Source organism: Vicugna pacos, chromosome 6, assembly GCF_048564905.1.
Source record: "Vicugna pacos chromosome 6, VicPac4, whole genome shotgun sequence".
Lineage (NCBI taxonomy): Eukaryota > Metazoa > Chordata > Mammalia > Artiodactyla > Camelidae > Vicugna > Vicugna pacos.
The window spans coordinates 47,519,513-47,545,706 of NC_132992.1; the positions used below are offsets into that span (position 1 = coordinate 47,519,513).

General features: G+C 33.2%; 1 long non-coding RNA gene across 1 annotated transcript in view; it reads right to left on the bottom strand.

Moving 5' to 3' along the window:
• The window catches only part of LOC140696906 (uncharacterized), a 103,451-nt gene that overhangs the window by 10,061 nt on the left and 67,196 nt on the right, over window positions 1–26,194 (bottom strand). Inside the window, exon 2 of the long non-coding RNA XR_012073559.1 lies at window positions 6,875–6,945. This is a non-coding gene — a long non-coding RNA (uncharacterized lncRNA). The remainder of the gene's footprint in view (window positions 1–6,874; window positions 6,946–26,194) is intronic.

The following is a 26,194-nucleotide window of genomic DNA, read 5'->3' on the forward strand; positions in this document are numbered from 1 at the left end:
AGTTGCTGTACAAAAAATTACCCCAATAAACCCACAACCTTTTATTTTCTCATTAAGTTTCTGAGACTAAATATAGGAGTAGCTTAGCTGCTCTAGATCAGAGAGGGTTTATTTATTCATTAATATATAGTGGGCCTAGGGCCACACAACTGCTTTTAAGGCACACGAAATTTTTTAATTTATTTTAAAGTTAGAAGAAAACATAAGTTTTTAGTTTGGATAAAAATTTTAATATATATTAATGCATTCACTTTTATAACAATACAATCAGTATACATGGCTAAAACATGTAGGTTGATTAAAAAAATAACACAGGGGGGTGCCAAGATGGCGGAGTAGTAGGACACTCTTAGCTCACCCTCTCCCAGGAATATACCAAAAGAGACATTCATGGACACATCCATTCACTCAGAATACCCGTTGAACTTTGACAGAACATCATCTTTCTCAAAAGACAAAATTCCTCAAAAAATCTGGTAGGAGGAAAACAAAAGGAAGTAAAAGGAAATTTGTGTGGGACCTGTTCTGCAGGAAGGGAGTGGTAAAGGAGGAATAGCACTCTTATGCAGGAACACCCCCCTCCAATGGAAAGGTCAGCAGGGACAGAGGGGGAACCTCCAAGGCTCAGAGGAATGCATAGCAGCCCCTTGGCCAATAGAACTGAGAGAAACCAGCATAAAGTGTCCCTGCGATCCCCAGCCCTAGACACGAGCTGACGGGGGTGGGTCAGGACTGCATGCCCAAGCTATGTACAGGGCCAGGGGTAACAGTGCAGAGGCGGCCTCAGGGGGCTGGAGTATACTGTGGGCCATGGCTGGGAGTGTATACAGTACAGAATAGCCTGGGTTCCCCATGAGAGAAAAACCATCAACACTGCCAGTACCCACTGAGCGGAGGGGTGCAATGCAGCTGGGCCAAAGCCACTGTCTCTGCAGGCCCAAGACACCATCGCTGGCATGTTCTGGTGAGAAGAGACACGGGGTTTAGCAAAAGTCAACACATTCACTGGTGCGCAGCTCCCAGGCAGAGGTAGGCTTGAAACCTGAATCCATACTCAGGGGTTTCACAACTTCTTAGACGGGACTGAGATTTGTTTACAGCCTCAGGCAGAGGGGACCAATTTGCTCCATGGATGCCTTTGCAGATCCACACTTCTAAGACAAACTAGAAAGGAGCAGAGCTCTGGCACACAGTGGGGGCGAGGGCTGGTGCAGCATTTCAGTGGGCCTGCCTACTTTATGCAGACACGGTGCTGGGGACGGCACGGACCACATAGCATGCCATGATCCACGTGTGTGACTGGATGTTGGCAGATCTGCACTAGTAGCTCTGAGGGCAGAGAACCTGGGGGACACCACAGCAGAGTACTGACATCCCCACTGCTGAAGCTGGGACAAAGGCAGCATCAATAAAGAGTGCTTGAAGCACTCCCACTCAACCTCCCATGCACTGCAGCTCAAAAGCAGGTCTGGAAGCATCCATTCCAACAAAAGGGGAACAGGCCTGGCATCTATCAGGGCTGTGACAACCACAGAACAAAAAGGAGGCTGTGCTCAACAACCAGGGAAAGCTCGAATCACCACAACACTGGCCACATCCACAATCAAAGGGATACCAGCCAACACACACAGAAGAAAGACATGGCAACCGTTCATATTAAAAACAGAACTTGGGACAAAATTATTAGAGGCACACAAAGGAAAACATTCTCTTAAAAAAAAAGAAAAAAAAACCCAGCCCTTCAAGACCACAGTAGATAACTGATACTCCATAATCCATAGACTTACTATATGGTTCAGCAATCCCACTTCTGGGCATATATCTGGAGGGAACTCTACTTTGAAAAGATATATGCACCCCCAATGTTCATAGTAGCACTATATACAATAGTCAAGACATGGAAGCAACCTAAATGTCCAACGACAGATGACTAGATAAAGAATTTATGGTATATTTGTACAATGGAATACTACTCAGCCATAAAAAAGAGTAAAATTCCATTTGCAGCATTATAGATGATCTGGAGATGGTAATTCTGAGTGAAGTAAGCCAGAAAGAGAAAGAAAAATATCATATGATATCACTCATATGTGGTATCTAAAAAAAGAAAAAGAGAGGACACTAATGAACTCACATGAACTCACGTATAAAACAGAAACAGACTCACAGACATTAGGTAAACAATATTATGGTTACCAGGGGAAAGGGGGTAGGAAGGGATAAATTTGGGAGTTTGAGATTTGCAAATGTTAGCCACTATATATATATATATATATATAAATGGATTAAAAAAACAAATTTGTCTGTATAACACAGGCAGCTATATTCAATATAATAACCTTTAATGAAAAAAGAATATGAAAATGATTATATGTATGTATATGCATGACTGGGACGTTGCGCTGTACACCAGAAACTGACACATTGTAACTGAGTATACTTCAATTAAAGAAAAAAGTAATACATATTTTTGTGCAGGGATCTTTCACTCTTCCCTCTTTGTCCCACCCAGATGTGAGATATAGTTGTAGTTACAGATGATAACTATATATATACTGATATAGATATAGTTATATATAGATATCTATCTATCTATGTATATTTTTTAATGGAGAAAGGAGCCAATAAAAGCAAAATTGAAAATAAGTGGTAAGTGCCAAGGGCCAGGGAAATTCATAGTTTGGCAATGCTGCTTTAGAACAGCATTCAGAGTCTTTCATGAAGTTCAGTCAATCTGTAGAAGGAGCTGCAGTTTTTGAAGCCTTGACTAAGGCTGGAAGATCCACTCCCAACCAAGCTCTTCATGTGACTGTCAGCTGCTGCTCAAGATTGGCTTCCCCCAGTGCAAGTGATCTCAACCAAAAAGCAAAACAGAAGTCTTTTATAACCTAATTTTAAAGTGGCATCCCATCCTTTCTGTCATAGTCTACTGTTCACAGAGTCCAACCTTCTTAGCAAATCTGGAAGAACCATACAAGGGTGAGAATATCAAGAGGCAGGAATTATCTAAGGCCATTTTGTAGGCTGGCTACCACACCGGGGGAGTCAGTATTGCTGATGGAAATCACTATCTGAGAAACGATGTGGATAGAAATTGTAAGAATGAACCTCGATGAGGCAAGGTTGAACTCATTGAATCTAACATCTCAAGCCTAAATTTTATTATGAAACGTAACTTGCGAATAATCTAATAAATCAGAACTTTGTGTATTTTATTTTCCTAAACGTAAGTAAAATGTTATATAGGAATTAAAACCATTACTGCTTACTATACATGCCTCAACTGATAAAGTTGTGCTAAAATCCAGTCTATTGGGAGTATCCATGCCATGTTATTTTATAAGCCAAACATTCTAATTAGAAGAAAAATATGTGTATCAGTGTTTATTTTCTTTTGTGTATCACTGACTCAAATATTATGTAGAGCAAAAAAAATTCATGAATAAAGACAAAAGTTGAGCTGGATGAGATACAATTCTGTGATAACTTCCTTTCTTCTAAAAGAGATTTTGTGAAATTAAAACCTGGTCAAAGGACAACAACTATTTAATACTCAGGTTTATCTCAATTCTCATAATCCCCAATCTCTGTGACTTTCCTACTGATCTGTCTGATCTGCCAGATTTATCACGCTCTCTCAAGAGACTGCATATAGAGGATACACTTCCCCCATTTCTTTTCATGAAAAAATTAACACAAGTTGCATGGTTCTAAGTAAAACTGGGGCAAGCTTCTATTTTGTTTTTCATTCTTCTCTCTCTTTTTTTTTCTTCTTTGCTATAATTGCAGACCTCTTTGCTGCTGAGCTCAGATACTAAGAAAGCCATTACTTCTTTTCTATTTGATATAAAGTATATTTATCCCTCATCTGCTGTAAGGAGAGCAGATAAACACAGACAGGATTAAAAAAAAAATTATCAGTCAGAACTGGAAGATGCTGACTCAGGTTTGTACCTACAGTACAATAGCTACTGTTTCTTGAAATGTAGCTATATATAGACATGGAAATTAATCTTTTTCAGCATGAGCTTTCAGGAAAAATTAGAGTTGCAAGCAGTTGATTAAGAACATTGTCTATGCAGTTTTTCCTCTTTATATCCTAAAACATTTCATTTAATATAAAATCAATGATATATAAGGCATGACTATTTAAAATGTTACAGTCATTTACATGCGGGAATTAGTTTATGCCACAAGGAGTATTTAAAAAATATTTTTGTGACTTGTCCCTGCTTTCTTATTTCCTTCATTACTTAAATTCCTTCATTACTTAAACTTCTAAATGTTCCTTTCTTTCCACTAGATTTTTGCAACCTATTCAACATTTTCTTACTCTTCCATTTCTATACTTTATTAGTTAATTGATTTATTGATCAGTTCATTCAGAAATTCAACATTTATTGTCTGGAGAATGAATGTCAACTGTAGAAAACAGATAGAAATAAGCCTTTTTGATAAACTGTTCCCAGAGCTGACGTTTATCTAAAGAATGATACACTCTTGACTAAAGTCATCAGGGGTCACTTGGTTAAAATATTCTTTCAAACAATTATATATGTTGATAGGAATAAATGTAATACATACTTCTGTGCAGGGATCTCTCAATCATCCATTTTATGCTCCATCTGTATGTGCACTGAAATTACTCAAAAGCTATAAATACCTTTCTTATGCACAAAAAATAAGAGAATAAGGATAAGTACTTTATATTGGTGAGAAATTTATCCCATTGTTGCTGCTGATGATATTTTTGCCTCATCAGATGCAGAGGGGCTAGACTGATTGGAGGCAATGCATTCAACATAATTCCACTTACTGAGAAAACAGCAAAAGAGATGCGAGCAGGAGCTAACTAACACCTCCTAACTGGAGGAGCAAGAACAAGCCATGGGGCAGATGTAGAACAAACCATTTGGATCAATTTTTATACTGCAAATCAAGAGCTTTGGGAAACAGCTGTGCTGGAAGCCCCAGGGTTTTTTCAACACCTGAACCATGTAAAAAGCTGGTACTTCTGCAGCTCCTCCCTCATAAGGCACTGAGCAGGGACGACTGGGAAGAGCTACACCTTACAAGCCTTATAGAGGCAGGGCAACAATGAAGATAGTACTGAAGTTAGGGCTTTGGCAAGACTGCTTCAATAAATCAGTAAAGCCAAACAGAAAGTGTACTTCTCAAAACTGACAGCTCTCTCTCTCTCTCTCTCTCCTCCTAAGGGCTTCTGGATCACTGAACTCAAATGTCTGTTCTAATCAACCAGCCCTCCAGTATGACATCTTTGTTGGAGAATATATTTCAGCTTAGTTTGAGGATTTTACACTTTACCTATTTTCTTTCTTCTTTCTCCTCTTGATGTTTAATTCAGTTGAATAAAATTTTAAACCAAACACTTTAAATATAGGCTTTTATAGATGTTATTAAAAAGGAGAGTGTGGCATCAAAGGGCAAAGTTCATATCATCTCCCTTCTTGGACACAGGACAAGCTACCATTGCAGGCCCAGATGGCCTTTACCCCAAATTGGTGTAACATATGGTTTATGTAGTACTAAGGGCTCCTTACAGAACCTGGCTAAGCTATGGGGTTCTTTTCATCTTTACTGTCCAATTAAAACAAGAGGATGAAGAGGAAATGCCATGATTTTTCCAACTAAGATGGATAAAATATCACGAGTAGCAAGAAGAGATGTCAAATATTGTCAAATTTGTTTTATGCACATTTAAAGGGTTTTTTTTGTACATTGATACCTTTAGACAATGGATTGTTATAGTAAAATATTAAACTCTTTGTGTGTGAACTTTACTCCCAAAACTTATCATGAAAGAGGTAGTATATCAGAAAAATCTATATTATTTTTAAAATCAGATTAAATATGACTCAGAATCTGTGCTGATAGCCTGTTAGGAAAATTTCCCTCAGTCATTACTGAGGCTCTTTACACAAGTATCAAGGAGCCCTTAGCAATGCTTAGAACCTGAAGGAAGTGTATTTTTTCTTTAGCTCATCGTGATTCTCTACAATTTAATGTTCTAGATTATAAGGACTCTTGAATGTTTCAGTTCTTCTGCATGAATCACACGCGGGGCTAGGAATCTTTGCTAAGAGTTGGAGCCATGGGGTCTACACTCAGACATTGCCTTAGACAGTTATTCAGCTCACCCTGGTGTGTCTCACGAAAAACAGCCACGGCATACTTTTCACACTGACATCTGTTGGGAATCTCCCCACCCTCTCTCACAAGTTTAAAAGCCATCCACCTGCTTCTCCTCTCTATTAGCAAAATACCCTCAGGAGCATCAGGAGTCTGGAAACCGAAAATCAGGAACACAGTTGTACACATGCTAACTCATTTAGCCTAGCAACACAACTCTATCCTGGGACAAGGAAACCAACAGTCTCATTACCCACCTGAAAGGGGGAACGAGAGTACAGGGAGAATAAAATACAAATTAATATCTCAATAAATTATCCTGCCCTACTTGAATCCTTGAAATAAAAATATCCGATTGTGGTATATGTTAATTTTAGCTGGATATTAGACTTGATTTAGTAGTATTTTATTTCCACAATAAAAGATAACTGAATTGTTTATGGCAGTGATGTATATGTTCCTTGAAAGATTAAAGCAGCTCACTTATTAAATGTAGAGTCTGATGCTCTTATTACAAGTGATTCATTGGCAAATTATGATTATAATAATTAGAACCTTAATAAGAACTATAATTAAACAAATGCCTGTTAGGTGCCAAAATATATCAAGAGATTTGCACACATTATCTGTCAACTCTCAACAATGCTAAAGCAGATATTATTACTGCAACATTTCATAGTAGGCTCAATTAAATTCAATTCACATATATAGTAAGTAGAGGTACCTTCAGTCCTTGGTAGCTTCTCAGTGACATCAGACTTGCTGGTGATCCAAACAGGGCTGGTTTTCCTTGCACTGAGACAAGAAAAATGAAAATTATAGGATGTTTTATTCTCTTTTTCCGTATTTACATTCAACAGATTAATGCTTGCTTTGACTGCTTTTTTCCGGATAAGTTCTCTCCATCCTGCTGCCTTTATAGTGCACACAGTCTTTTATCCAAGTTCTCCATTAGTCCATGATCAGGTCTCTTTACCGTATCTGCTTACCTAGCTACATGGTGTGTGAATGAGAGGGTATTCTCAGAGGTGGAATCTGGACTAAGGAGTGGGCTATGGCCCAAGACACCAGGTACAAAAACCTGTGTCCTCAAATAGAACACACAATTCATCACTAGCTGTGTTCTCATCCTTCCTCACAGGAAAATGCATGAGCGAAGAGGAACACCACCTAAAAGGTCATCACCTCTCCATTCCCAGGAATCAGACTGAGGCAGGGAAGGATAAAGAAGTGCAGGCAAAGCAGAGGGTGCAGAGGTAACAAAGGTTCTGTGAAAGGGACAGTGCCATTAATTCTTGTATTTCCTCTTCTATTTTTCTCAGTCTTTTCTTCTGTCTAAATCATTTTTCTCAGAATGGTATCTACCCTGTAAATGCAGGTAATTCATTTGCTTGAGATGAAGCTTGTCAAAGAACTCCAACAAAAATGTTAACTCATCCAAATTAAAAATAAAAATCATCCTTTGGCCACTGCAAGACTGAATTCCCATATACTCGTTTTAAATTGATAGACAGGTAATAGCTTTTTAAGAGAAATATCTACAGACAATATTCCTGGCTTCTCATATTTTCTAACCATATGTTGATCCTGATGGATTTTAGAGCCTTAATTACTCTTGCTTACTCAATAGTAAAATCTTGAATTTGGAAAGGGTGGTTACTCTAGTTAGTATTTGGAAAGGGTAGTGAACTAGAAGGGAGACTTTACATATAATTCAGGGTCTCTGAACTGACTATGGTGTGGCCACAGACCTTCAGCTAGTCTTGCTCAAGAGCAGCCAGAAAGTCTTCATCGCCAAAAGTACTGAGAAAATAAAATTATAAACAGTCTCCTTCCAAACCAGAAAACTCCACCCAGGTAGAGAAGAGAAAGGAAATAATTTTATTAATGAATAAACATTAAACCACAATGTGAAGTGCCTCACAGATGATCCACTAAAGAGATTATGAAGATGGAAAGAAATCTCACCCTTTTCATGTAGCCAAGGCATGTTATACATGTTCTCAAGATAAATGATAACTAGTCTTCAAGTAAGAGGACTTGACCATACTATTTGTCAGAAACAGGTCATCCTAAATTCCCTTGGTAGTTGGAGTGGCCTTCTATGTCAGCTAATTGCATTTATCCAAAGGAAAAAGAAACTTCTGATGTCCTTAAGAGAGAAGGGAGTTTTGCAACTTGGAGCTACATGCCTATAGAAGTTGGCGGCTACCTTCCCAGAAAAAGAGGAAAATAAGGGGACTGTTTTCCTTGATAACTGCATTTCAAAGAGACGGCTCTCAGATCCCTAGGATATACACACATTTGCAACACAGAAGGAAGATACAGTTACAATTTTCTAAAGTTAATGATCTAAGAAAGGGGAGAAGGAGAAGTCTCCCCTTGTTTTCAACAGAGAGAAGTGAGCTTCTTATATTTTAAAAAATTTTTTGAGACATAATTGACGTATAACATTTTATTCATTTGTGGTTTAATTTTAATTTTAGTATGATATTAGATTTGACTTAGTAGTATTTTATTTCCACAAGAAAAGATAACTTAATTTTTATGGCAGTCATGTTCCTTGAAAGATTGTAACAGCTTACCTATTAAATGTTGAGTCTAATGCTCTTATTGCAAGTGACTCATTGGTAAATTATTGTTGTAATTATAACCTTAAGGTCTGTCATTAAGTAAATGCCATTATGTACAGTTCTTAAATTTTTTTATAATTCTATATACTGTATAGATTTTTTGCCATAGTAAAACATGAATTGTTTCTATTATGTAGTCTAATATTTGTGGGCCAATAATTGCATTGTGTAGAAGTGCAATTGACTCTATATATTGAGATACATTGGTAAACTCACTGATTAATTTTAGCTTTAACTGTTTAATTTGTGGGGGGTGTTCTATGTAGATAATCATATGGTCTGCAAATAATGACAGTTTTATTTCTATCTTTTCAATCTCTTTACTTTTGATCTTTTCCTTTTCCTACTATACTGGCCAGGACTTTCAAAACATAAATAAACATAGGGATAAATAAACTTAGTGGTAAAGATCATCTTATTATCTTCCTGATTTTAAATGGGATTGCTTTCAGAGTCTCCCAAATTAATATGAGATATGATTTATGAGATGAGTTCTCTTCATTCCTAATTAACCAAAGACATTTTAGTTTATTTGCTTGATTGCAATCAGAGTTTGATTTTTTTAAAATAATAGATTAAAAACTATTTTGACAGTTTTCAAAGAACAAATCTTTAGCTTCACTGGTTTTCCCTTTTGTTTCTTTTTTCAATATTTTATTTATTTATGCTTCATATCTGCTAAAGACTTCCTTCAACTTATTTTAGGTTTAATCTTTAGTTATGTATCTAACTTTGTGTATTAGAAACTTTGCATGCCAGATCAAGAATATTTAACTTTTTTCCTCCTTTTGAAATACCATTTACTATAATAACTATCCTGAGATTCCTCACTTCCATGATATATGATAAATTCTGACTAGTATCTTTTAAGAATATTTGAATTGAAATGTTTAAAAATGTAAATTTATAATTCATATTTGGTACATAATTCATTTCATGATCTATCAGTATATGGCTCAATAAACTATATCTAACTTATAAATATATGGAGTTTTAATTTATTATTTGAAAACAATCTTCCAGTTACATTGCATTGTAGTTAGAGAACATAGTATGTAAAATACATTTCCAATGAAACTGCTGAGACTTGCATCAGAACAAATACATGTATACGTTTCATGTGTGCTTGCAAATAAGGAGCAATTTTAATTATTGAAAGCAGAATTCTTTACATGCTGTCAATATAACACTTGTTAACTGTGTTGTTCAACACTGTTTTGCTAATTTTACCTGTTTTATCTGTCAATTAATGAGAAGTATATTTAAATTTCCCTCTATAACAATGTATTTCTCCAATTAGTCCTGTAGTTCTACTTTTGTTTACTTTTATATATTCAGGCTATGTCTTAAGTACAGTACATTTAAAATACACATATCATACAGTTGAATCAAGTTTTTGTTATATTACAGTAATTTTCTTTATGCATAAAGTGTTTTACTGTAAAATTATTTACTGGTATTAATATAAATCTATCAAAAATTTTTGCCTTAAAGTATACTTTGTGTGTTTTAGCACTTGTTGGGGGCATAAGGAAACAATGCTGTAAACCTCTTTCTCCCAAGATAGTTCAAGGGATGCCCTTGGGAAAGTGTTGTAGAGTGGAAGACTAAATTCAAATTCTTAGTAGCTCAAAATACAACAGCTGAAAGTTTCTAGAAACTTCTAACCCATAATATTAAACAAACACCCAGAAAAACGGATGCCCATATTTTTCTTGGCCTCTTTTTGATTAAAGAGTTCTGCTGGGGTTGCATCAATATAATCTTTTACTTATCTATTTCAAGATTGGAGCATTTCTTAAGAATGCTTGGTTTTGGACCTTGGTAACTAGATTCAATCTAGTCCATTACTGGCATGCCAATGTTACTCTTGAATTTATGCAAAGTACATATATATGATTTTTGTTGTTGTTGTTGAAGTCTAGTGCTGGTATAAACATCCTTCACTTTTATTGTGGGGTATTATTTACATTAATTCATGGAATAGAGCAATGACAAATATTGCCATCTTGTAAAATCTTTCTATATATTTTTTTAAGGTTAAGAGTTTCTATTCACTTTCTTTGAAATTTGCATCAAATAATCACAATACATTTCCCTATACATGCAGTTTAAATTCACACATTTTGGGAAGCAATTTTTCTGTGCAGCTTTTAAAATAAATCATGCATCTGGACATTGATTCTTGAGTCTAGAGGTTTATGGACCAATGATTTTTAAAGTTTTAATTAAATAAAACTATCTTCCAGTATTCATAACACTAGTTTACACTCTGTGCCATGTCATTTATTAGAAGCATCTGCAATTGCCTTTCAACTAATTATTCGAGGCTCAACAGTGATTCATTTATTTTTAACAAAAATAATATTTCTAGATTATAGTAGAATCAATTTTTCCCTATTAAGCAATGCTAATATTTAAATCTTATTTAAATTATAAATGTGGGGTATATGAGCACCATATAATATTTTAATTTAAAAAAAGGAACAAATTTAACATGTACTTTTAAAATGTATCTTTTTAATTTCAATATCAGAAGCTGTTCATAGGAATATAATACTGTGGCATGTCAGGGAAAAAATACATGAATTTTTTTGACTAAAGCCTAATACTTCTCAGGAGCAATTGCATGGAAAAGTGTTCTGTGGTCATGTTTGCAATTTATAACACAAAGAAGGGAGAAGGGATTGAGGATTACTGGCAGACGTATGATTCTATGCATTTCTTCTCAGAGGGCTTTGGAAGGTGGTTTTTTATTTCTATCAATTATCTCTGTCTCCTGCTATTTTGCCAAAGGAATTACATTTGCAGGTACTGAACTCAGGTGTTCACCTGAGTGTTAATAATTGTAGATACAACATGTAGGCTATGTTGAGTTAATTTCCAAAGTGAAAAACACAGGTAAAATTTTCAAGAATCTTGCCTTTGTCATTGTTCAAAGAAGTACTTTTGTTTACATTGAGAATGTCTATAGCTGAGCACAACAGGTCCATTTTTAATGCATAAATAATTTAGTTTTTTATAGCTAAACTTTCTTTAAAGTGGATTTTTTGGAAACACATTTTGACTCATAGTTTACTGTTTCTGAAAGAGCTTCTCTTTTTACTCTTTTTTTTGTAAAATATGATGGTAGTGCATTGTAGTTCTTTAGAATATTTTTCAGAGCTACTCATCGCTCAGTGGATTTATGTGCATACAGCTAAATGTGCATTTAGCTAAATGTATATGGTGTTATGCTTTAAAAATTGTAAATTTTTCAACTTTTAACTTTGAAATTGATTTATCAAAAGCTCAGCAAAATAACTTAAGGTCAAATCTCTACTTTGCAACAACTGTAGCTCTTGTTAGTTCTTCTATTACAAGTGTCTATTTTAGAGGTGATTGCCTCTGCCAATTTAAGTGACATCAGGTCAAACGCTAACAATAACAATTGTCACTCTTCATATAAAATGTTTTCAGAGATTGTGCAAGGAATACTCTTAACACAGTAGATAATCAAATTTGATGTTTGCTGTTGCTAATGCTGTCATTGTCATTCTTTTCCTTCAGCATATAACACTTAAAGGAGAACAAATAATACCATGTGTTAATGGAGCAAAATTTTAATTTAGGCTTTGGATTTTAGCAGGAATAATCTACCAAAGATTTATATTAAGCTAAAGTTAGTTGATTTAAATTTTTGTTTTCTGAAAATATTTTGAGAAAAAAACAGAGATTTATCTATTGGTGAAATGAAAAAATACAATTTTTGTTAGATGAAAATATCTCTAGTTTTCATATTTCCTGTTAAAAGAAAACATTTCTATTAAGACATAGAAGTAAATATATTCTATATAATGCCTTTTTTTACATAAACATATAGACTTGTGGAAATTTTTTTAGGAAAAATAATCAGATATACACAAGTAGAAAGTAAAAATTATCCATAATCCAAAAAAAGTAGAAATCACTTACCAGTTTTGTTATTGTGTTATTACACAAAATCTTGAAATGTGAACTTTAACAGACATGTATAATAGATAATCAACATGAATCTATTTTAAGATATGTAGCCACAAATAATTACATATAATCCTAACTTAGTATTTTACTGTTTGGTTGTTATAATTTATTAAAGCAATTCCTTCTGTTAATCATTAATGTTGGTTGGGTTATTCTGTATTTTTAACAATACAGTGCTAAACTTGTAAGTATATAATCAAGGAGAGCAACAAAATTGAAATCATAAAGAATAAAAAATTTATTAGATAAATATATCCAATTTGATCAAAGATAAATATACTCTAACCAACATCTACTCTTCTATATAACAATTGAAATAGCAGTTCTCAGTTTTAGCTTTGGACTTACAGCACTTTCCAAATTTATTGAGACTTTTGTTTATATGAGTTATATCTGTTAATATTTCCAATATTATAAGTAGAGATTTTAAAATATTCATTTCATTTATTTAAAATAACAAAGATATTTCAATTACACATCAATATAAACAGCACATATTTTTACAAATATATTACTTTCAAGGCAAAACATGTGAGTGCCATTGTGTTTGAAATTTTTAAAAATATCCATTTTATTGGAAGACAACTGGATTATTATAGCTGTTTTTGCTTCTCAATTGTCATAGATGCTATTTTGGTTGCTGTGTGTTAAGCAATTCTACCTTTACACAGACAGTTGGAAAAAGGTTAAACAGACTTTTCAGATAATTGTGGAAATTTAACAGTACACCAAAGTTCAACAAATGGTAATGTCTTTAAGGGTTAATGAAATGTGGAATCAGAAAACCACATTGATATGCTCTTTGTACTCTTTATATTTATGAAAGTATAAAGTTTAAAAAGGTAAATTACACCTAAATTTTATTATGAAAATATTATTGAACTTATACAGAATGAAAAGGATCTCGTGGACCAAGTATCTTCAGTCAAAATGTTCAGAATCACTACTTTTAACCAGTAAAACTGCAATTCAGATGACACCTCATTAATGGGTGTTTTTTCTTTTAAGAATTAAAAACAAGATATTATGTTTTATGGCATCACTTTTATTTTCTAAAATCACAAATTAAAAAAAAATTGGACAAATGTTTGGCAACAACAAAATATGATCACACCTGGCTGACATATTTAATCGCTTTTGGTGCTTCGGAAAAACAACTGAAAGTTTTTCCATCTCTCAAATTTATTAACTAAAGGAGCATGGTCTATGAAATATTTGGAATAGACATTTGAAACTTATATACTTATGTCACTGCTTGTGACACTTTGTTATAAATTATCTTTTTATAGCTTTTACTAATTTAATATGTTAATTTAATTATTTGTCATATTCATGGTTTTTTACAATGTAAAATGTTTAATATTATTTTTCAATTATTTATGGAAATATAGTATCAAAGACTGAAAAATAAAACTATCATTTTAAAGAAGGTGATGATTTACTAATGATCTGCTGAAATAATGCCGATAGAGATGCTTTTAGGAAAATGAAATGTACTAAAAAATATATTAGTTTATTGTCACTTTCAGATAATTTATATTGCTTTATATAAATGTGAATATACACATACTATATATACACATCCCATATACACATATATGTTTAGCTAGATAGGTAAGTATGATACAACTATGGATACAGAGAGAGCTATAGATAAAAAGTCACCATTGATCTAGGCTCGGAATCCTTAATTACTTATTACAACCGAGTTCTAATGAAGCTACAGGATAAATATACGTCAGTTTATTTCAGCTTGATTTACATGTTAGTCTATGTTTCCATAGTGTACAGGAAATTTTTATGTTTTCAAAAGCTGAGAACAATGTCTAGTCTTGAAATCAGAATTAAAATAATAATAAAATGTCTTATATTTAAAATATTCCCCTCAATAGATTAAAAACTTTAAGCCCAAACTTCACTACTGATATTTACCAAATTTTATTTTAAAAAAGTCTTGCTTCTCAGTGTAGTCATTCATTAATTTAATAAAATTTATTTATTCTTGTTATTCATCATGTATAGTGACAAATGATGGGCATCCAGTGTGAAAAATACATGTGTTTAAATTTCAGCTTTTGTGGAACTTGTGATCCTGGCCCTAGATTACCCACTGCTGCAGCCTCACAAATTTTCCCACTCTTGTATATGGACTTGACCTAATATCCTTGCCCCAAATATAAACCCAAATTTCTGTTTTAGCTTTGCAAACATCTAGAAGCTTCAAATTTCTTTAAGTACACATTTAGTTCTTTCTCATATTGGATTATATAATATATACGGTATATTTATAATATTATTCAAAATATAATATTTATAATGATTCAAAAATAGGGTATGATGATAACATTTTAAATGCCAAATAGTTTCAGAAACATTTTTTTCCTAAATATCAGTTATTGTAAAGTGTGTGCCATTCTCAATGTTGCTGTATCTTCCTCACCTTAACAGAAGTGGCTTTACAGCGCTGCATTTAGGGCACCAGATAATTCCAAATCAATTTAACCTTGGCCATCAAAATTGAGCCCATTGGAAGTCTGCCTGCTTGTGCCAAAGCAGTAGAAGCAGTTCAATAAAACACACAATGCACGAAGTGACAACTAGATTGAGACATGGCTAACCAGCCTTCAAACAGTCATGATTTTCCACCTTTACTTCCTTGGTTGAATTTCTCTGTGATCTCCGCAATAAAAAGCAACTAGTACAGTCACCTGTGTAACGAGCCCATTGCTTTGTTTTTATGCCTGTTGAAGGCTATGAGGTTTTGAGAAGTCCAGATTTTAACCCTTAAGAAATCAATACTGAAAATTCTACCAGGAAAGAACATATTTAAATTCACATATTACTTATAATGCACTTGAGTCATTCTAGTAAGTTAATTAAGTGATATAAGTAAATGAGATAAGGGGTAATAATTGCAAAATAAGTTAGTTACAGGATAAACAAAATTGTGATTTTTAAAAAATGTATTACATACATAGCTATCTAAATAGAAATAATAAAATATTTTTATATTTATTGATGTCAAATCATTGGAACAGAATATGTAAGATATAAAGATCAATTAAAATTTGCTTTAAATCTAGAAATGATAGTAGATTCTCTAATACATCTTTTCTATAAGTATCTGAAATATATATTTTGAATTGGTCTGTGTCTTATTTATCAATTGCTGCATAACATACCATCCCCAAAATTTTGAGATTTAAAAGAAAGACCATTATTATTTCTTAAGATTCTGTGCACTTGGCTAAGCTGAGCAACTTTTCTGGCATACTAACTGAAACTGATAGTCCAAGACAGCCTCACTCATGTGCCTGGCCATTGGTGTGAGCCAGAGTTCCTATTTGCTCTCTTGCCTTTCTGTCAATGTGTCAAGAAGGATATTCATGGCCTAGCTTCTTAGTCTCAAGAGGAGGTGAAAGAAAGGAATGACTGTCTCTGTAGAAACTTCCAAGGAATCTATAAAGGAAGCCTACTAGAACTCAGAAGAGTAGCAATACTGAAGAATACATTGTGATTATACAAAATTCTCTTATATTTCTACATACTAACAATGTCCTAAAATTTTCTTAAAATTTCCCTATCACATAACCATCCACTCTAGACCTAATTTTTTCCAAAAAGCAATGAAAGCATATGCCAAGCACTTCTACACAAATAAATGACTTAAAACTTGACACTACACAATATCCACTAATGACAAACCAAAATTTTCCTCCATCTTTTGAAATATTTATAATGATAAAAGATGTTCAACTAATATACTTAGAATGAGGCTGTATCCTTACCATCCTGTGTATTAACTTCCAAACACTTTGCAACATGTTTTCATTTATTTAACAACAGCACATTAAAACAATTATATTATCAGTTTGCATTACCAGCCTTTCCCCTTTAAGCTTTTGACACAACTGATAGCAACCTCAATAAATTCAATAGTTATTGTATCCTCAATACTTAAGATTCTAATTGAATACACTGAAGATTAAAATCTCCAACCAACGACCTTAGTATCCTTATCTTTTATCATGCCTCTATATGTCAGAATATCTTATTTCGACCTTATCTAAGGTCCTTTAGCATTTTGTCTTACTTATTTGTCAGCAGTAAAATACTATTTTCTTCCATCATGATATAGTAGAGAAAGATGTTAATGCAATGACTAGAAGAATTAGTTTCTAGCTCTTTTACATACTTTTATATCATCTTAATCACCTATTTTTCCATCTCAGAAGGTGGGAAATATTCGTCATCCTTCCTCCATGGTTCCTAGTTGGTTTACAGACTTAAAAACATCCACTATCCTTCCTGAAGGGCAAGTTATGTAGCAGTCTATGCTGTCTCTCTCTTCAGTCCCCTTCTTAAGTCTCCTTCCTGATGGAATGGCTAATTCAGTTGAGGGAACTTGACATTCATTACTTTGAAACAATTATTTGGAAGGAATTTTTTAAAACAATTTCCTTAAAAAAAAAGAGTGCACATAATTCTACATGCTAGGGAAGATAAAATCCTTGCCAAGGATAGCAAAAAAAATTTAAAAAGTGTTTTGATGGTGATTACTTAATTTCAAGTGTGGGACTCTTTACTTAAATGGTGTTGCCTTGGACAAGTGAATGCCAACTAGCTAGTTGGTTTAGATCTAAAAAATGAATAATATTTGACTATTTTTGTGATAAAAAATTCTAAAACTTTTGAGAGCTACTTGGTTGTTACAGGTGTTGAGATTCCTAATAAGAGTTCATAATAATTTGTCTAGCAAGTGCATGTTGCATATAAGACATTATTTTTTATAAGATAGCAATTTTCTCTTTCAGAAATGCATGAATTAGAAAAAAAAGCATTTGGGGGCTATTGGCATGCAGTGATCACTAAAAAGCAACAATTCATCTAAACTGCTCAGGCTGATTATTGTAACAGAATTCCACTGTGCTTTTCATGTTTCATAAGGAATAACAGACTCTTCATAATTCAGATCAGGTACAGGTGTTCATTACCTTTTCTGAGAAGATAGTTACAAAGGCACTTATGTCTAATAATGGAAAAATGAAAAGGATTCAAAGAATTACACAGACAGATTGGTTAAAATGCAAGAATATTTTTGTCACATTCTTCAATATTCCTGGTTAAATTGTGTCATATAATTCCTCAGGACAAGCATTGCTAAGTGAAAGCAGACAAAAAACATATTTTATCTTTTAGAAGACTCTTAGTTAGAAAACCATTATTTCTGTGAAGAACATAATTTTAAAGATCTTGATTTCATCCTGTGAATATAAAAGTAAGAAGTACCATAAAGCCATCTTTACTCCATTTAAGAAAGCCAAATTTCAGTTATGTTCTGAATTTGGCAGTGTCTGCAAGTAATTATCTGGAAATACATATTTGAGAAATTTTTAAATAGCAGTTAAAATTAGTATAGCAAGAGTAGATATCATTCTGTCTGGGATTCATAAGTTGAGTATTTCTCTTGTAATTATTTAACCATAAACTATAAAATCCTAAGTTAACTTGATCTAACACTAGAGCTAGAACTATGACCTTAAAGCTGTACTTGACAATATTCTTTGTTTCTCTCTCTTCCTTTACAGTAGTCTGCAGTTTTTCATTCAGTGATAGGGAATGGCAGTAAAGATTTTATCAGGTGCCTAGAAATAAATTTTAACCATTACTTGCAGGAATGGAAACCAGAAAGATCAGAAACAGCCACAGCCCTTGAGTTGTCTTCTTCCATGTATTAATATCAGTTATCAAATAAGATTTGAGACAGTCATTACATACATTTTCTTGGAGAAAATATACTTTTGATTTTTCAAAAGCTTTTTAATTGCCTCAAGAGAAACAGGAGGTGCTGGTACAAAACGATGACCAAGGGAAGTATAGGGACAGATTAATAACTGCTTAATATTCAGTCTGCAAAACATTACCTGAGGCATTCCAAACTAGTCAACCTGAATTTGGGAAACAACACACTTAACGAAACTCCAGTCAAGAAATATATGTGGGCAATCTGGCCTTGGAGTTGATCTGGATGATATTCTCCAGGTTCAGTCTCTCAGTGGTTCTTATCCGTAACTAGTGCTAGTTCGGGCAATAACACTAGGCTTGTATCTATTTAATTTATTTATAGGAAAAACATATATTCTGTAATGTGGTAGAAAACATCTATTTAACTGAATGAATGAATGCAAATTAATTATAACACCTAAATTGTTTAGAACACTTTATGAGAATCTCCTGTCTCTTAACATAAAGTCAATAGGCTATGAAGGCCCATATAATACGACATGGCATAAAGAATGACGCCTGGTGCCTCATTAAATACTAAAATCGCCATAGGACTTCTTTATTTCAGGTTGACTGCCCTTTGCTTATATATATATTTCAACTTAAATATTTGATGTTCCTTCTTGAGTGATATTTCCTACTCCACAAAACTCTAATTTTCAAGAAGTCAGATACCCTTTTTCTATCTTCACTGCATTTTCAGTGAGAAGAAATCCAGAAAATAGTAGTTATCAAATAAATGTTATTTCAACACAGATAGGAGCTATGCCCTTAATGAGATACTAAAATCCTTTTCAGCTTTATCTTATGTGGAGTAAAGTGTATCCTAATTTACATAAACTAGAAAACATACATTAATACAGATTTGACGAGTAGTTAAGAACTAAGAACTCAAATATATTTTCTTTTCTTCAAGTAGGCTTATCTGTTATCTTTTTTCCTTCTAATATAAGTCAAAATGTCAGTGCCAAATGTGATAGGTAAAATGATTTATAATGGATAATGAACTGCTATATTTTTAATGAATTTTAGAATAGAATATTCTGATTGAACATTTAGATTCTATGAAATAACTACCTATTTATCTATACACACACATACATATTTATATTTATATTTTTATATCTATATATCCTACACCACCACCACATACTCACACTGGGTACAGTGCTTATGGAGCCAAAACAAGAATGTGTAATCAACACAGATTACAGACTCAGCTTTACAATTTACTAGTGCTATGGCTTTCAGAGAACTTTTGAGTTTTTTTGTTTGTGTTTTATTTCACCTAAAAATATGTGATAGTGCTTAGAACTAATGACTGAAAGAGATGTGAAGAAATTTAGCCCAGAACCTGGGATAGGGTATGCATTCAAGTTGATAATTAATATTATTATTTTTATTATAAGGACCCACAATATTTTTTCTAAAATAAAATTATATTAGCAATAAAAATACTAAAAATATAATTACTCATGAGCTATTTGAGGGTCTCATAATATATTTGCTTAAAGTAGATTTTATTTTTTTAAATAACCTGGACCTAAATTTTATTTTAAAATATGCTTACTATATATTGGCATCTTTGAAAGCTTGTATTTATATCAGTCCCTGTTATCTACAGATTTGACTCTCTTGTATGTCTCTGTGTTTATTTTTAAATCTATTTTTCCAGGGAACAATGGCTTTTTTAACTTTAGCATTTATTGTTTAAGCATAAACTAATGCTGATTCTAGTTTAGATACTATACTCTAAAAAGTTAAAAGAACAATGACATTTTTCTTCTAATCTGAATTGAAAATATGAGAGTCTCAACATTGTTCTGCCATTAACTAGAGGCTGTAAGTGACCAGAGATCTGTAAGCCAGGAGTCCACAAAACCAGCTTCAGGATCAATAATTAACTAAAAGCATACTCTAGGCTTGGAAAAGCTGTTATACTCATAGTTACAGTTTATTACAGTAAAAGGATGCAGATTTAGTTCAGCAAAGGGAGAAGGTATGTGGAACAATGTCTGGGAGAAGCCAGGCACAAGCTTCGAAATGTCCAGTCCTGGAACTGCATGAATGCATTTCTTTCTCCTAGCAGCCACGCATGACAATGTGTGCAAATTGTTGCCAACCAAGAAAGCACTCCTAAGTCTTGGTACCCAGAGTTTTTATTGAGATTTAAATCTGTAGATATGCAGCTGTATAACTGACCTCAGCTGCTGAGACTCCAGCCCTTCAGAGCAAAAACAGATACTCACAATAAATTATATTGTTGGCCTAAACTATGTGATTAACTGATGCCACAATGGCCCAAGGTTTCAGGCATACAAAAGAGAATTTCACCCTAAATCATACTGCTAGCATAAACTATTTAAACAAACGGTACTGTGTGGTGCAAAGCCTCAGGCAGACAAAAATACTCTTATCAGGTACAATATTGTAAGGGCTTACATCTCAGGAGCCAGGAAAGGGCCTATCCTGAAAACAGGTATTTCCGGAGACTGCAGGGTTTGCGTAACCCATGCCCTCTGAATTAATTCTTTCCTGAGTAGTTTGTCCCTTGAAAACCTTCTATTACAACAAAATGATTATATTGGTGGGGGGGCAATCTACTTTAGTATAGTATTTATGTAACAGATACAGCAACAGTGACAGCATACATTTGCCTAACACTTGAAGAGATAAGGTGGAGTAGGGTAGACTTAAAGAAAGAATGAATCCATTCTATTGAGCCATTACGTATCTTTTCATATTTTTGTGTTATTTAACTACTCACTTCCTCCCTTTATCTATGTACCTTGAGATAAACTTGTGCAGGAGTATTCAGCATAGAAACCAGCTGATGGTTAGCCAAAGTCAGTTCTTCCCTAGGCAGTAATTATCCATCAGAATTACATTTTAAAAAGCCTTTAATTTGATCTCCCAATATTTTGATAATCAATATCAGTATTATCATAGGACTTATTTACATATTTTTACTGACAGTTGCAGTGTTACATTATATCACAGTATAATCATGACACGATTCCATTTCATCACAGAAGAAATCATTAAGAATTACAGAGATATTTGCTATGCTTACCCAATATAATCAACCCTTGCCCATATGCTAGTTTTTATTGACAGTCACCATAACAATGGACTATGATTCAGTTGTTTGTGGGTTCCAAGTCAGTTGGGGACAAACCCCGAAACCCTCCTAGTCCACATGCTTATACTGAAGCTATTTTTTTTATTTTGTGCTTTATGCAAGCAGACCTTTATACATCCCTCCTATGGATGTTGTGCAGAGCACTTTCTATGCTGTACTGAGTCCCTTCTATAGGTAATTTGGGAATTATTGCAATCTTAACAATATTAATTTTCTAAACCAGGAAATGCATGTTCAGTTCCAAATGCACCACTCCATCTTGTTATGGATTACTACTGAACCTATCTAAGCTAACAGCTTGTTTGATACGACACAACTTAAGTTTGTCAAGGTGGTGTCCATTAGCATGGCAGGCGCTACCCTACACATAGTGTAAAATTATCTGCTGCAAATGATTTGACTTTTCTCCAGAACTCTGAGGACCTGCATTACGATTAAGGGTTTAAATTCTGGTAGAACTCAGTTTCCCATGTCCATTTAACAATTTAGTACATGTGTAATATTTATTGTTCTAAATGTAGAAAATTATTTTTAATGAAATAAAATACAACCTATCTAGAACATATGAATTCACCTCTTAAAATATTCCTTTGTTTATAGATTTGGAGCAGGCTTTACCTATTGGACATCTTTGATCACAAACAGCTGTCACCACTCAAATTATCAAACTTTCTTGTTATATTTTAGAAGGTGGGGAGTAACCACAGAACCAGATATATATATCAGATTACTCTCAGGCCCCATAGTATATTATCTATCTTTTTGTGAAAATATTATTTTTAGATTAAATAATATAGGTGGCTCTAATGAACTGCAGGATAAGAATAAAGCTTTAGGCAAGCTTCAAGATTAAAATAAAAAAGAGAAAGAAGTTTAAACAAAATGTGTTATTTTTATAAGTTTTATCAAAAATGCATGTTTTAAATTTGTTTTTAACTATTTTTACTGGAAATATTTGATGAGTGTAACTAGTTATTTGGAAGGTTCTTTTTGTGAGTAAAGAGATCAGAAGATGACATTAAATATAGAGTCTGTAGAATTCCTTTAGATTAAATAATAAATTTTTAAAAAGACTATCAAGGCTATGTTTTCTTATTATGCAAAAGGAAAAACAGAAGAGTTGATTAATCATATTAAAATATAACCTAAGTGTGCCAGACCTGTTAGAATTGATATTCTTGGTGATACCCTGATTTTAATTATGTTTACCTTCTCAATTTTTCTAAATCAATCTTGATTGGATTTAATAAGGAGTTCAGATATATCTTAATAACACTTTCAAATTAATTAAAGCCCAAGTAATTTAACACTTAAAACATTCATCAAGAAGCTAAGGCTCTACTTCTGTTAAGCTTTCATAATAATACTGTTGTTAACTCAGCTATAAAGAACTGTCTACATGGCACCTATATTGTGCTACAGTTCTTTATAGAGTGCAATGGACTTGTAAAATGAAATCCATTTGAAATCAGTGTCTTATATGCCAGTTTGTGTATGTATCTGTGTGTATATACTTATTAAATTGAACTAATACAGATTTATGTTTATAGAGAAATAACTTTAAACACACTAACACTTTGAATTTGGAAGTAATATTAAATCAGAAGTTGCAGAGAAAACTGTTAATGGAGACACTTTTTACCATCAAAGTGAAATTACATGAAATAATGGCTTTGAGATAAAACTGAAATAGAGAATTTAACCTAATCAGTATGAAGTGAATAATTTTTTGAATAGATGAATGTAAATACCTAGAGAAATTAAACAAACTATCTCTTACTGTTCAACAATTTTTTAATATGTTTACTGGAAAAGTAGGTCAGCTATGAACCATTATTTTATAAACATAATAAATTAGATAATTTTTTAAGTAATTACAAAAGTATATTCAACAATATTAGTGTCACAGAATCATATTATTTGAAATGGAAAGGTTTGATTTTGGATAAGAATGGAAAGCTAAAGAACTAAAATATCTTATAATGCCATAAAATTATGTAATTAAATACTTCTCTTAAAAATATGGTTAAAAAAGAGACATTTTCATAAATTTATCAAACTTCTTGAATTCTTGGAAGATGGAAAAGTAATGGATACAGAGAATGGAAAAAGGAACACTTGCTCAAAGAAAGAGCATAAGTAGTAATAAATAAACTTCAAACACAGAGTCAACAAATAGAAAGTGATAGCACCTTCAAAATTAATTAGGAAAAAATTAAAGATACACATTCAGAAGAGCTGGGATATCCAGGACTCTTCAATTCTTCACATATTAAGCAAATGTTGGCAGCATGAGCAAACAATAAAGCACTGCAAGCTAATTTATTTAAAAATCACTGACATGTTTAGGAACACAAAAGTTAAAGACATAAAAGGAACCGAAGCAAAACCTGAGGTAAAACTTTCTATCTCCAAAGACATCAAAAGTGGATTAAGTAAAAATAGAAAGGAAATAGTTATCTCTTACATTTGCCCCAGAGTTAAACTTACAATTGTATGAAATTAAAATGTAGAAATTGGTGATTTTCACTGTAGGTGTCAAGGTTGGAGAAGAAAATCAATGCCTTAAATTATTAATATCAGAATGAAGGGGGAGATAAGCGAGCTACACCCACATGCCACTCAGGGACAGGTCTCATTTTGTTTACCAAAAGGGAACCAGCATAATTAGAGACCATATTAAATTACTGGTCAAAAAAGACACGCATTTTCAAATTGAATGGTCATCACTTAATCACCAAATTATTTGAGGATAACATGAACATACAAAGAAAGACATTAAACTCAATACATATAGCCCCCACATATCCCAAAAAATGATTCACAGAAGAAAAATTAAGAAAAATGGTATAGATATCATTTCAGAGATATTAAAGAAATTATGTTATCAATAAGATAAATTCAGTAAAACTTTTATCAGTTTTAAAATATTAAATGACTATAAAATTTTAAAAGATAATTATGGTTTAAGAGAATAACGGAAGATTAAAATTTAGATTTTGGAAATCAAAACCTTAGTGCTTGAATTATTAGAATCTTTTATGTCATAGAGATGAAAAAATAAAGATCCAAAACTTATAGCCAAGAATGCAACAAAGTCAAAGAAAAAAAGTTTTTTTTCTAATAGAGTTTGCAAGAAATAAAATGGGAGATTCAGCATATATTTAGTCAAATCATCGTCTCACTGCTGCTTCCCAACCCCCCCAGGAGTTTCCCATGTGTAATCTGAAACTGGATACCAAATTCTGAGAGTAGGGAGAGACAGAAGAGGTAGACCACTCCAGATTGGTAGGTGGCAGGTTTAATAAGAAAGGGAACATACTTAAGATGCTTGTTGGGTGGCTGTAAGAAGAGAAGATTTCCACACCTGCCCACCAAATCCCATAAAGTTTATCTAAAGCCTTTACCTGAGTTCAGTCATGTGCCCAGTCAGAGAATCTCAACACCATATTTCTATTTCAAGGCTGTATCCTTCAAGTGCCTTCTGGGATCAGGGAAGGCAAGTAGAATGTGCATTCAAGGAAGGGGAGAGGGTGGGGAGCCTGTAATTGTCTTGCCCAGGTCCACCTCATGGCTCAAATGGCTATCATGTCTTCTTGTTGAACTCTTCCAACAGTCATCTATTCTAATCAGAGCAAAATGCTAGCTACAACTAGTCACCTTTCATGCAAGGAGGAACAGAGAGATGAAATATAGTTCAGCATCTATTTTCATCAATCTTATCCTTGCCTTCACACTCACATTGAAATAAAAATGTTGCGTGATATATAGGGGTGCATTTCATCATTCTTTCTCAGTTAATTGCTTCTGGGGTAGTAATTGCAAAAAAAAAGTTGTTTTGAAGTTTGTGGACTGGAACTGAGAAAATGTATACCATTTTTAGAGAACATACAATTAAAATTCAAGAAGGTAAGGAAAAAACTATAGATTTTTTGTTAACACCAGAGGGCATCCATCGTTATACACAAGAATAACTACAACATCTACAATAGTTTCAATTTCAAATAGTTTCAATTTCAAGGCAAAAATAAAAACATTAGCAAAACTCTACAGCTAAAGAGGAATCCTCTTTGTACTGCTCATATATTGTTTTGGTGGGTCATGACAAAAGTTTTAACTGACTACATGGAAAGATGTTTTGGCAAGACTAATAACCTAATGCATAATTATTTTTCTGTAATGGTATATACCACTGCAAATGGCCCTTAAAATAAGTTATATATCCAGTTTTTAAGAGACTAGAACACTAATGAGAAATTACTCAGATCTACAAGTATATATCAAAAAATGAAAAGAAAGAAAAAATAAAGAATAGCAAAATGATTTGGGGTGAATGTTCAGGAAGAAAATTTGGAATTCAGAACATGGAATTTTAGACCACTTAACCCTATTATTATTTCCATTTGAATTATATGTGGTTTATTCAGTTCCATCCACATTGACAAAAAACCATAGACAGGGTGACATAAACATCACAAAGTTA